Below are 14,262 nucleotides of genomic sequence, written 5' to 3'. Positions count from 1 at the left end.
CTTAATTTTATTTTACTTACTGGTTATTGGTGTGTAACAGAGTAATAACGTAACGGATAGACTATCAAATACAGTAAAGACCAGATTTTCTATTTAAATTTGAATGGAATATTTGTTCGCATGTACATGACATAATTTTTCCTTGGAACATGATTTCACATTTCGAAAAACCTTAATTTTTCGGAGCAATTTTTTGTAATTTCAGAAAAAGACTGCACTACATAAAAAGTGAATGTCATCATTTAAAACTGGAATAAGAAATTAATTAAACTTATTTTACAGGGCTGGATAGAGGCTAAAGTCTGAAAAGTGCAGCAACGTATAACAATCTCCCCTGCTGTTCGTGAATATTTCCAGAGAACTTACGCTGCAGTGTTTGTTGTATATCTTCCATCGTTCTTTGGCGTATGCGGTATATGCAACGATATTTGACGTAACACATTACTAGAGAAGTACTTCTAACAATACTTTTCGTGCTGTTTTTTACACCGTTTATTTCTGTCTTTTTGGATCGATCTTCCAACTGAAGTTTCCACTTCTGCTGGAGCGTGGTAAGTTCGTAATCCTTGCTTTCAATTACTTCTATAGACAATTAATAGTTCAGAAGGCGACTTAAGATTTTTAGAACATTTTACTACCTTACAACTGTTAAAGGTAATTAAGTGAGTCGGGAACTTAAGAGCTTTCTGACATAACGTGCATTTCAGGAACGGAAGAAACAAAGATTATGTTACGTGAGCGAGTCACCTTCAATGCTCCATTCTTTGCTTCACATCAATATTACGATTGCAGGTAACGAAGTTACACAATCCGTGAGAGTTCTCTGGCATGCGTTACTTTAACGCGTATAGCATATATCAACAACGAACGCTCAGTCGAAATGAACCTGCATTGAATGATTACTGGGCATCGTAACGAGCCCAAGGTTCCAGTTTTACATACTCCTGTTTCACACGTACGAGTACATAGTTAGAACAGCACAAAAGCCTTAAAATTCCTTCTTGCACGTGCCACGTCAGTTTACCGTTTCTGATACTAATGTATTGATGATGAGTTGAGGGTGAGTTTACGTGTAAGTGAATAAGTGTAATTTTGAGTATTTCCTGTATTTACATAACCCCGCCCCCTTTATTGATGTGTACATAAATGTCTCCCCAAGTTACCAAAAAATGGCTCTGAGCACTATGGGACTTAACATCTGAGGTCATCAGTCCCCTAGAACTTAGAACTACTTAAACCTAACTAACCTAAGGACATCACACACATCCATGACCGAGGCAGGATTCGAACCTGCGACCGTAGCGGTCGCGCGGCTACAGACTGAAGCGCCTAGAACCGCACGGCCACTCCGGCCGATCCCCAAGTTACCAGAATGTTATTACCAAGAAATATATTTGATGTCCTTTATTCATTTTCTGTTCAGAAAGCATAGCCCGACTGATGCAGACAAATCTAAAACTAATAATTCTTGGATATTCTGTTTAACAAAGAGCGAAAATGGAAACATGTTGAAGTTAACTTGCGAAATAAAATTGTTACCATATTTAGACCTTGCTGCTATGCGCAGCATTTTCTCGAAGTTGATATGATAACTAGGGAGATGATACGCAGTGGTTTCATAGACCTTTATCCATAATTCGGATCACGTGTTCACGTGTTATGTACTCTTCTTAAAATTGAAAAGTAGATCAAGCTATAAAAGTATGTTGGACACATCGGTCCCAATGCAATGAACTGACGCGGAACTGGAAGTATTATGCAATATTTAATCTCCATTTTCTTGGAAATCGGTACAAAATAGCCAGTTAAAGACAGATGATGGCCTCGTAAGCTGAAAACCGGTTAATGGAATAAATTAATAGTGCAGAATTTCCATAATTTAAAAGACGTTGGTTCCTAGCAATTTGCACTCAAGCTAAACATATACCGTGTACACCAAAAACCTCCGACAGCTAATTGTTTTGATGAAATTATAAAATTGTCGTTGGGGCCTTCCATAAGTGAATCTTGAAGAGAATGTAAATAATGAAGCCTTTAAGAAATTTGACCTCATCTGTCTCCTAATACCTTTCCAAAGCGCTTAATTTTGTTCAGGAGATCCAAGGTTTTTCTGCTCTCATTTTCTTTCCGTTGAATTTCGAACGACATATCTGTATTACGAACTTTGTCAAGGCTGTACGTTTTTTGACGTTGACCACTTTTGAAAAATCATGTCATCTTTAACATAGACTTGAGTGCAAAAGCTGATATAAAAGATGCGACGAAAACAAGCTTATGGAGGTATAACAAAATTCTGTGTACTGAGAGGCGCATGCTAATGTGCAGTGCTTGAGACCGAATTACCAAAGAGCCTGAGAGACTGTAGAGAGCTTACCAGCCACTGGTCGCAAATATCTACGCCGCAAGCTGAAAGGTAGTTTGCCCTTCCAATCAACAGATTTAATTTCTACTCTTACTGCTAAGCCTTCAGGTTGGTTCAAATGGCTCAGAGCACTATGCGACTTAACTTCTGAGGTCATCAGTCGCCTAGAACTTAGAACTAATTACACCTAACTAACCTAAGGACATCACACACATCCATGCCCGAGGCAGGATTCGAACCTGCGACCGTAGCGGTCGTTCGGCTCCAGACTGTAGCGCCGAGAACCGCATGGCCACTCCGGCCGGCAAGCTTGCAGGTCAACGGTCACACTTGACTGTGGAAAACTGCTTCGATTGTTTTCCCCATTATTCGCGGACTTTGCAAAATTTCCATATGCACAATTTTAGCAGCCGACACAAACTGGAAGCTACTCAAAAATTTATGAAATGCGGTATTTCTCGCTTGGTTTTCGCGCTTGAAACTCGCTGGTGAACAGCCGTCAATTCACGTGCAAAACAACTTGGCGCTTCCTTGGAACTGCTTCAATTGATTTGCGAGACGAACGCTAAATCCACGATTCAACGCAGTCAGATTATAACTAAATGTTTTTGGAGAAAAACCAGACTCATATTTTATCCATAACGATGTTTGTTTCTGCACCTTGAGCATAAATAAGGACGATATTTGACAACCTTGTGAGCCGCCGACAGATTTCGACGTTGGTACATAAAACATACTATGTTGAGGAATGAGATCTTGAAGAAGACTGGCACTGTAATACTGATTGCAACTTAAGAATACTGTCGCGGTGGTAGAGTGGAAACTGCAGGATCTGTTCATAATCACACTGTTAATGTTCTGTAAAATCCCCGCCTCTGTCGGGATATTTCTCGCCCTAATGATTAAATCACATCAAGTGAAATCTGACGTATCCCTGTTGCTTTATCAGGATCATTTCGAAATACGGCTGATAGATTAATTCTGAATTTTATGGCCTTACTAAGAGGATAGAAGTAGGACGGAATGGTTGCTACAAAACAGAAGAACAGCATGATGCAAGCAAAAATGTAACGTTTTCAATGCTCATTCTCCAGACTTGGGAAAAGTAATACAACATTTTCTGTGCAGAACATTAATGTTTTTACGCGTAGTTCAAAGTTTCCGATCGATTCTTGAAGAAAACATATACAACGCAGGTAACAATGAACCATCCAGACTGATCGCGGCCATTATTGTGCACGAGTATAAACAGTTATACCCAAATGCCTCTGTATGTGTTTTTCTCTATGAATGAAAACGTGTTTTTCATAGTTGAAGTGACCTGGAGGATTCATGCTCGACTCACTAAATACTTATACTCTGCACTCGCAACAAACGCTTCGATCACTTCCAATTTGAATTACATATTTATCGACGTGTTTCTTGACACGTTAACTTTATACACACAACATTGTGCGATTTCTTGAAGCGAGTAATTCAACTTCAGAAAACCGTTAATTGTTTTGCTCCAATGTTGTTAACGGTATCTAAAGTCCACCACTTCTGCAAGACAGTAAAGTATCACTGAGAGTAAAAACAAATTTGTCTGGCTTCATAAAATTCAGAAAAGATGGCGTATGTAACGTTGCCGTTATTTTCGATTTGACTCTTACTTCGTTCTGCATATTCTTTTCTCGACCTAGATATTTGACGCACAGAAGGCAAAAGAAAAATTCATTTTCAACAGTACTGAAATTTTGGGTTTTCTTACGTCCTCTTTTCACCCAATACATCACTGCTTTTTCTTTACCTCACGAGACAATTATAATTTCTGACTTTTATTTCGGAGTGATATATTAATACAATATATTCTTATCACTCGTTAATTCGTCAGTGACCTATACTACTACAATTTCTTCGTCATTGATAGATTTTCAGTCTGTGATATCGATTGTTTCAATCATTTCTAATCATATTTCTGCTCTGTTTAAACGTTTATAGATTTTCAGTCTGTGATATCGATTGTTTCAATCGTTTCTAGTCATATTTCTTCTCTATTTAAACGTTCACCACCGTCTCTCACTTCACATGGGCTTCACGCTTGTGTACTGGTATTGGCTTCAGCTGGCGTCAGTTGTGTATCTCCATAAAAAGTAGCGAAACATTAAGACTGTTCCTCATCACCTGTATGGCGAGATGGAATGCGCAAATAAATTTCGGTGCTTGGACGTTGATCAGAATGGTGCGTTTGCTGACTTTTTCAAAAATTGAAAGACAGAGCTGCAAAATACGAATATTAGCTTCAGTTCTGAACAAAGCCTGTTCAGTGAGTGCTGCGCTGATAATTAGAAGACCGCACTTCCACGATCACATGCGCTACCATCGACGTAACAACAGCTAACGAATCCAGATGTATCCATCTCTTAAATGAAAGGGTCAATCGTGAAAATAACCTTTTTCGTGAGTTTTTTAGACAATTTACAGCGTGCATAGGCTGTTGAATTTCGGCGTGTGAATTTTAAGCTACGTTAACTACGAGAATGGAAAAAAAAAAAAAACAATTCGTCTCGACACGTCAATTCGGACTGAACCTTTGTGAGCCGTACGTGCTCGGCGAGGAAATTAACGCCACAATTTTATATTTTAGTGTCTAATAGCTTAACTGTACTGCACAAGGATACGATGGTGGTTCTATAGTTATGAAGAGCTGAGTCTCTACCACGTCTTTTCCGAGATTTCACTTACTCGAATCTTACATAATCTTCTAAATTATGCTTGTAACCAAATACATATTCCGTATCTGTTGAACCCTAAAGTTCTTGATTTTAAGGGAGAAATAGCTTGAAACTTCCTGGAAGATTAAAACTGTGTGCCGGACCGAGACTCGAACTCGGGACCTTTGCCTTTCGCGGGCAAGTGCTCTACCATCTTTTTTTTATTTTTTTTAGTTTAATCAAAATATTCGAACCCGCGATCGAAGACGTTTTGATTATGAAACAAAGACGCTACCCCCCTTTTTTTACGATTACCACTTTTTTTTATTATAGAGGGCAGCTAACCCTCTGACCGAACATTTTTTTTTTTTTTACCTGATTACATTTAGGAAACGTGTACAAATGAGAATTCTAGTAACTAAGTGTTACAAGTAAGTGTTACAACAACAAAGGTGGCATAAAAGAGTAATCAAAAAAATAAAAATGTAAATCACTGATGCAATTCCAACTAAAAGGTTCTTCAATAAATGTAACTGGTTCCACTTGGTGCTTCGCCATCGTTATCTGATATCTCCAACAGCGCCTTTGAAGGGCATCGGCAACGGAGGCATTCTGCTTCGCTAGTGCCTCAAGGAAAACAGCATCCTTGCAGCAGCCTGTCTCTTCCTTCGCCCAACCATCTGAGCTATTGAGCTATCCAAGCACGACTCACGCCCCGTCCTTACAGCTTTACTTCTGCCAGTACCTCTTCTCCTACCTTCCAAACTATACAGAAGCTCTCCTGCGAAACTTCCAGACGGGGCGTGAGTCGTGTTTGGGTAGCTCAGATGGTAGAGCACTTACCCGCGAAAAGCAAAGGTCCCGAGTTCGAGTCTCGGTCCGGCACACAGTTTTAATCTGCCAGGAAGTTTCATATCAGCGCACACTCCGCTGCAGAGTGGAAATCACATTCTGGAGAAATAGCTTCTTCGATTTCACATTACAAATATTTTATCTTGCAATGGTACTCCATTGTATCTACACTCCTGGAAATTGAAATAAGAACACCGTGAATTCATTGTCCCAGGAAGGGGAAACTTTATTGACACATTCCTTGGGTCAGATACATCACATGATCACACTGACAGAACCACAGGCACATAAACACAGGCAACAGAGCATGCACAATGTCGGCACTAGTACAGTGTATATCCACCTTTCGCAGCAATGCAGGCTGCTATTCTCCCATGGAGACGATCGTAGAGATGCTGGATGTAGTCCTGTGGAACGGCTTGCCATGCCATTTCCACCTGGCGCCTCAGATGGACCAGCGTTCGTGCTGGACGTGCAGTCCGCGTGAGACGACGCTTCATCCAGTCCCAAACATGCTCAATGGGGGACAGATCCGGAGATCTTGCTGGCCAGGGTAGTTGACTTACACCTTCTAGAGCACGTTGGGTGGCACGGGCTACATGCGGACGTGCATTGTCCTGTTGGAACAGCAAGTTCCCTTGCCGGTCTAGGAATGGTAGAACGATGGGTTCGATGACGGTTTGGATGTACCGTGCACTATTCAGTGTCCCCTCGACGATCACCAGTGGTGTACGGCCAGTGTAAGAGATCGCTCCCCACACTGATGCCGGGTGTGCCTCGGTCATATGCAGTCCTGATTGTGGCGCTCACCTGCACGGCGCCAAACACGCATACGACCATCATTGGCACCAAGGCAGAAGCGACTCTCATCGCTGAAGACGACACGTCTCCATTCGTCCCTCCATTCACGCCTGTCGCGACACCACTGGAGGCGGGCTGCACGATGTTGGGGCGTGAGCGGAAGACGGCCTAACGGTGTGCGGGACCGTAGCCCAGCTTCATGGAGACGGTTGCGAATGGTCCTCGCCGATACCCCAGGAGCAACAGTGCCCCTAATTTGCTGGGAAGTGGCGGTGCGGTCCCCTACGGCACTGTGTAGGATCCTACGGTCTTGGCGTGCATCCGTGCGTCGCTGCGGTCCGGTCCCAGGTCGACGGGCACGTGCACCTTCCGCCGACCACTGGCGACAACATCGATGTACTGTGGAGACCTCACGCCCCACGTGTTGAGCAATTCGGCGGTACGTCCACCCGGCCTCCCGCATGCCCACTATACGCCCTCGCTCAAAGTCCGTCAACTGCACATACGGTTCACGTCCACGCTGTCGCGGCATGCTACCAGTGTTAAAGACTGCGATGGAGCTCCGTATGCCACGGCAAACTGGCTGACACTGACGGCGGCGGTGCACAAATGCTGCGCAGCTAGCGCCATTCGACGGCCAACACCGCGGTTCCTGGTGTGTCCGCTGTGCCGTGCGTGTGATCATTGCTTGTAGAGCCCTCTCGCAGTGTCCGGAGCAAGTATGGTGGGTCTGACACACCGGTGTCAATGTGTTCTTTTTTCCATTTCCAGGAGTGTATTTCCCCACCGCATTGGCACAGTCAACCAGCTCCTACATTATAGGACCTACACCATATTTTGTCAGAATGCTGACACTGTTTCACACTTGTACGCGTAGAGGACATTTTTGGAGACGCTTATTGCGACAGTTGGAGAATAAACGTTAAAATATCGGCTAAAACACCTATTTACGGTGTAAAAAACTCAAATTTACGTGCTTCGAAGGTCGAGCTTTCCTCATAAGAATAATCTTACAAAAATCTCTAAATGTTACTAGTATAAAACATGAACAACAACAATAAAAGTAATAACAAAATGACGTGGGTGCCTCCCTTACAGTTGTGTCCTGTCAAGATGTATATCCATATCAGCGTCAACGTATAAACTATACCAATCAGCCAGAACGTTATGACCATCGACCTACTACCGATATAAACCCGTCCAGGCATAGCAGCTTCATATGGCGAGGAATGACTGCTAGTCAGACACACGCACATTGCTTGTAGTATCATTGGGCGTGCTGTCCGTGTGTAGAGTGGGGAAGGCGTACGGTCTATCTGAGTTTAGCCGAGGGCAGATTGTGATGTCCCGGAGTCTCGGCACGAGCATTTAGGAAACTGCAGGACTTGTTGGGTGTCCCAGGAGTGCTGTGGTGAGTGTCTTCAACGCTTGGTGAAACCAAGGTGAGTCCTCGTCCAGAAGTCGTGGGGTTGGGCTGACACCCCTCATTACAGATGTTGGACGTCGTAGGCTGTACACATTGGTAAAAGAGGACAGGCGGCGAACTGTGGCGGAACTGACTTTAAGCTGGGCAAAGTCCAAGTGTGTCTGAACACACAGTGCACGGAGCACTCCTAACGACAGGTCTCCGCAGCCGACGATCCAAGCATGTTCCACCTTTAACATCTCGACATCGGCAGCTACGACTGAAATGGATACATGGCCATCGGCACTGGACGTTGGCGCAGTGGTAGAGCGTTGCCTGGTCTAATGAATCCAGATACCTTCTTAATCGTGCCGATGGCAGGGCGAGAATCCGTCGTCTTCCAGGGGAACAGCGCGCTTTGACACCTGTACTGAGGGACGCAGACAAGCTGGCGGCGGCTCCATTATGCTCTGGGGAACATTTACGTGGGCCTCCATGGATCTAGTGGAGCTTGTGCAAGGCTCATGACGGCCAAAGAGTATCGCACACTGTTTGCAAAGAACGTATACCCATTCATGACGATCATATCTCCCAACAGCAGTGGCATTTTTCAACAAGACAATGCGCCATTCGCAAGGCCAGGAGTGTGATGGAGTGGTTCGAGGAACACAGTGGCGAGTTTCAGTTGATGTGCTGCCTCCCCAAATCAACCAAATCGAACACATCTTGGATGCGACTGAATTTGGCATCAGAATTCATGGCCACCCTCCCTGGAATTTATGAGTATTAGGTGACTTATATGTGCAGATGTGGTGACAACTCCCTCCAGCGACCTACCAAGGCCTTACTGCTTCCATGCCACGACACGTTGCCACTGTCATCTGTGTCAAGGGTGGACACACCAGCTATTAGGTAGGTGGTCATAATGTTCCGGTCGATCAGTGCAGATTAAAATGGAATTCCATATGTGCTGGGCACTGGCGGCACCAGCCCTATGCTAACACAGCCCGTGTATCATTCTTACATCCTTAACATCGCACCCCACAGGCAGACACAGAACTCATATTTCTGGCAGCTCCCGGCCGCTGGGGGCGGGGGGACTGGGGTCCCACGAGAAATACGGGTCCCACAACGACTTGTGATGTCACAATATGCTCTGTTGATCATAAGAATAAACCTGACGTAAACATTACGCCATGTATTCTTCCGCGTTTGCTTGAATCTCATTGGATTTCGTTTCACGGGGAGCGGAGCCCAGCTGTGACCAGTACAGTCAAGTACGATCATAAGGACACGTTTTATGCTGTATTTACACGCACAAAGACTGAGCGATAATGCGGGACAACAGCTTTACCGGCGCATTAAACTTGGACAGCACTGGCCAGCCAGCGGTTGCAGTTCAGACGTAAAAAGAGACAGGCAAAGAAACTACATAGCTTCAAATGGAATTCAGTTTTTAAAGAGAATGAAATAATTTTCGGAGAAACTCAAGCAATACAGCGCGCTACTTAGGTGACCCGACGGAAAGCATAAAATGCACTCGTTCTCACCTGACATAGCATTCTAATTATAAACAAGAGTGATGAAAATTTCTAAGTTAATCCTAGGGTAATTTTCTGAGTGAGCTGTGTGTAATGCAAAAGCATACTGCAGGGATTTTACCTACAGTTGAATACTGAAGCAACTGAAGGTATTAATTACATTCAGTCGTCAAGTAATCTCATAGCTCCTTCCTTATCCGACTCGATAAACACATTTCAGTTCTGAAAATGTCACCTGCTACGTTGATAACGAGCCTATCAACAACAAAATCCACGACACCAACCAGGCGCCGCATGTTCTCTTCTTCTTTTATGACCAGTCGTATACGCCGCCAACGTTCGGCAGTGACATGTGAAAAAGCTGCGTGCGTTAGTTCCAGTACGCCTGGCAGCTTAACAGTCTTGTTACTTCTCGGGCCAAATCCCGCAACTTGTCTCCAGTTCTGTTGGGTTCATATTATAATGGTACAGTAGCAAATATAGAAACGCAGCGTTTTTATGATGTGCTCGATACTGTGAAAATGATTGTTTTTCACGTTTCTACGATACTTACCTACCTCTGTGGTATAAAACGATGGACATAGTTTAAATAAAGATTTGGTTTTTCATTTTTGCCTTAAAAAAGAAATTGTGATGTTTTCTTAATTTAAGCAACTTTTATGAACAATCTTTCATAAAACATCGATAATTAACAATTTGTATTTGAAATGAAAACAGAAATTTCGCGTCCAACATGTAATTAGAAACAAGAAGACGTGTATTATTTATAAAAAATGATGATGAGTTTTATAATTACGAGATGTACGTACTTTAAATTGAACTAGAAAAAAATGCTGCAGGGGAGATTGAAACCAAAGAACGATTAACTGTATGTGGTTAACATTCCATAACGCTAAAAACTGCGCTACATGTACGATGTGCGGTAATTTATCAGTTGTATTACATACAACGGCTCGGAAAACCCAATGCCGATTATCTCCGTAAATTTATGAAAAACATTAAGAACAGCCTATTTCTTGGCACTTTTTAAGTGTATTCCAAACGTGTGTTTCACTACGGAATAGAAAGCAGCCTCAGCCATTTTCACGGAACAGAAAGCAGCCTCAGCCATTTTCATACCGTTCATTAACAAAAAATAGTGCAAATGGCTCTGAGCACTATGGGACTTAACTTCTGAGGTCATCAGTACCCTAGAACTTAGAACTACTTACACCTAACTAACCTAAGGACATCACACACTTCCATGCCCAAGGCAGGATTCAAACCTGCGACCGTTGCGGTCGCGCGGTTCCAAACTGTAGCGCCTAGAACCGCTCGGCCACCCCGGCTGGCGTTCATTAACAGGGCGAAAGTCAGAGCACAACGCTGCAGAGGCTGTGATTGCACACGATTTTTGAAACAAAAACTACGTAGCTAAAGCTTGAATGAGAAAAACGTTGATGGCTGTTAATACATTTGAATATTTTAAAGTTTCATTTAACGTAACTTAGTAATAATGTATCTAATGCATAAGTAGGACCTACCTCCATGAGAGCGTAACAACACCAGTGTACATGTGCTACGGCTTCTGACCGATCATCGCGCTTGTGTTTGTTTACATGAACGGATTATTGTCGCCTTGTCCGCCATACTTCGCGACTGCTCAGCTTCTTGCAGGGCCCAGGGAAATCAATATATCAATGGAAAGGTATCCACTAAAGATTTTAACTTAATCGCGTGCTATCGAGAGCCTGCATACATTTAAATGCGCAGTTAAGCATCATTAAATTCGTCTGAAACAGTTGCTTGCTGCCTCCCTGAAGCCGGCCGCGGTGGTCTCGCGGTTCTAGGCGCGCAGTCCGGAACCGTGCAACTGCTACGGTCGCAGGTTCGAATCCTGCCTCGGGCATGGATGTGTGTGATGTCCTTAGGTTAGTTAGGTTTACGTAGTTCTAAGTTCTAGGGGACTGATGACCACAGCAGTTGAGTCCCATAGTGCTCAGAGCCATTTTGCCTCCCTGAAACGGCTACTGGCTCTCGAAAGACCTGCCGTTTCACGTACTGTGATGTACGTGCCATGGCCTGCTTTTTTCTCTTGGGCCTCTGGGAAGAATGGGGGGGGGGGGGCTTTGAGTGACACTAGGTGACGCGTGGAGCCGGCGCCACGTTTGAAATGTCGCTCACACCTCCACACAAGGTTTAAGCAATCGTATTTGCTTCCGCCCCGTATCCACAGCCCGTCTTATGTCTTACGAAGTGTGTATCCCTGATCTCGGGTTAAAATTGTTGCAATTTATTGTAATCTCGACCGCCTCCTACATGACGGAATTCTTACATGAACATGCCTGGGCTAAGACTATAAACTTTAAAACTGTATATTGCGTTCTTCCGGTCGGCAGTGTTCAACCAAGTCCGACTTCTCATTTCCATTTCCCTGATACGGCACATGTGCTTAGCATAAAGCTCAGAGACAGTGTGAATTGTTTGAATTCTGTATATTTATTCAGGCTTGCCATCATGAAAGACTCTGTGGACATCTATCTCATATGACAATGAGCCCTTATAAGATCTTGTAAGATTAAAAATTAGTACTATTTCGGACGTCATATTGGGATAATCCTAGCAGAGTATTTTTCTCTATCTGGCTTAAAACACATCCCTTATCGCATTCTTGAGTGTTGCTCATATATAATTGTGTTTTTTCATGTCAAAACGATTGAAGAAATCGAAGCAGTGCAAGGAGAAGTATTGCGATTTATTATGGGTTTGTATCGTTGGTTGAAGAAGGTACTCAGCGTAGCTCTAGGGAAGACTTTAAAGGGAAAATGCTGTTTATCAAGTATTTGCGTACTTTAAAAGTTCTAACAATCTACGAGTGCGGTTGATAATAACTCTCCATACATTCGTAATACCCAAGAATCACACTAGCAAGATTTCAGAGATTAGGACAATGTAGGGGACTGTGAAACCAATCTCCCTCAGAATGGACAAAGGAGGCATGTAGAGAGGTAAAAAGAGTATATTTTGCAGTCTAGTACCTAGTCTAATCATGATATAGTCCACCTGAAATTTTCGCGAATCTCATGATCTCTTCGAAATAGCTTGTTACGTATTTTTATTAATCTCTCACTTTGCTCGTATATGCTCATCACCACCTTGGGACGTGTGCTTGTAAAGTTTCAAAATTTTGGTCGGTAATTGTCCTGGGGAGTTTGGTGGCCGGCGGCAGTGTTTAAATTCAGAAGAGTGTTCCTGGAGTCACTCTGTAGCATTTCTGAGCGCTTGGGGTGTCTTATTGTCCTACTGGAATTGCGCAAGTCCGACGGAATGCACAATGGATATGAATGGATGCAGGTGATCACACAGGTTGCTTACCCTACGTGTCACTTGTCAGAGTCGTATCTAGACGCATCAGGGGGACCCATATCAAACCAACTGCATACGCCCCACACCATTACAGATACTCCACAAGCTTGAATAGTTCCCTGCTGAGCTTTGTAGGGCAGCAGCCTACTCATGCCGTAGTAAATTCACATCAGTGTGCCAGCCAGTCCGCTGTAACTAGCTCTGACGTCATAAATGTTGCGCAATACTTTAAAAATCAAGCAAATAACCTAAAACATTTCTAGCATGTCAGGAGTAATACTAAATTAATATGTGTTGAATATCAGTTCGATAACTTTAACCATTTTCGAAATTTGGACGTTTTTCTGTAAAAATCATTGGCGCAACAGAAAAGAGCTAGAGACTTCAAAATTTATAATTAGATTCCTTTTTCATAAATATTTAATAGAAACAGTCTTCTGGATCTCACAATTTAAGATTTTAGTTGTAATTCAATATTTTCTGGTTTTTGTCTTAAAACTTAAGGAAGCAAGATAGATTAATAGGCTAATAAATAAGGCTAGGATGTTTATACACTCCTGGAAATTGAAATAAGAACACCGTGAATTCATTGTCCCAGGAAGGGGAAACTTTATTGACACATTCCTGGGGTCAGATACATCATATGATCACACTGACAGAACCACAGGCACATAGACACAGGCAACAGAGCATGCACAATGTCGGCACTAGTACAGTGTATATCCACCTTTCGCAGCAATGCAGGCTGCTATTCTCCCATGGAGACGATCGTAGAGATGCTGGATGTAGTCCTGTGGAACGGCTTGCCATGCCATTTCCACCTGGCGCCTCAGTTGGACCAGCGTTCGTGCTGGACGTGCAGACCGCGTGAGGCGACGCTTCATCCAGTCCCAAACATGCTCAATGGGGGACAGATCCGGAGATCTTGCTGGCCAGGGTAGTTGACTTACACCTTCTAGAGCACGTTGGGTGGCACGGGATACACGCGGACGTGCATTGTCCTGTTGGAACAGCAAGTTCCCTTGCCGGTCTAGGAATGGTAGAACGATGGGTTCCATGACGGTTTGGATGTACCGTGCACTATTCAGTGTCCCCTCGACGATCACCAGTGGTGTACGGCCAGTGTAGGAGATCGCTCCCCACACTATGATGCCGGGTGTTGGCCCTGTGTGCCTCGGTCGTATGCAGTCCTGATTGTGGCGCTCACCTGCACGGCGCCAAACACGCATACGACCATCATTGGCACCAAGGCAGAAGCGACTC

The 14,262-nt window shown here is 43.7% G+C and overlaps 1 protein-coding gene across 1 annotated transcript in view; it reads right to left on the bottom strand.

Moving 5' to 3' along the window:
• LOC126198906 (bumetanide-sensitive sodium-(potassium)-chloride cotransporter-like) overlaps positions 1–14,262 on the bottom strand; it is a 553,300-nt gene that overhangs the window by 175,311 nt on the left and 363,727 nt on the right. The gene's annotated exons all lie outside the window — the stretch shown is intronic.

Source organism: Schistocerca nitens, chromosome 8, assembly GCF_023898315.1.
Source record: "Schistocerca nitens isolate TAMUIC-IGC-003100 chromosome 8, iqSchNite1.1, whole genome shotgun sequence".
NCBI lineage: Eukaryota > Metazoa > Arthropoda > Insecta > Orthoptera > Acrididae > Schistocerca > Schistocerca nitens.
The sequence above is the reverse complement of the archived record's forward strand: the minus strand, read 5'-3'. Positions and strand labels throughout refer to the sequence as shown.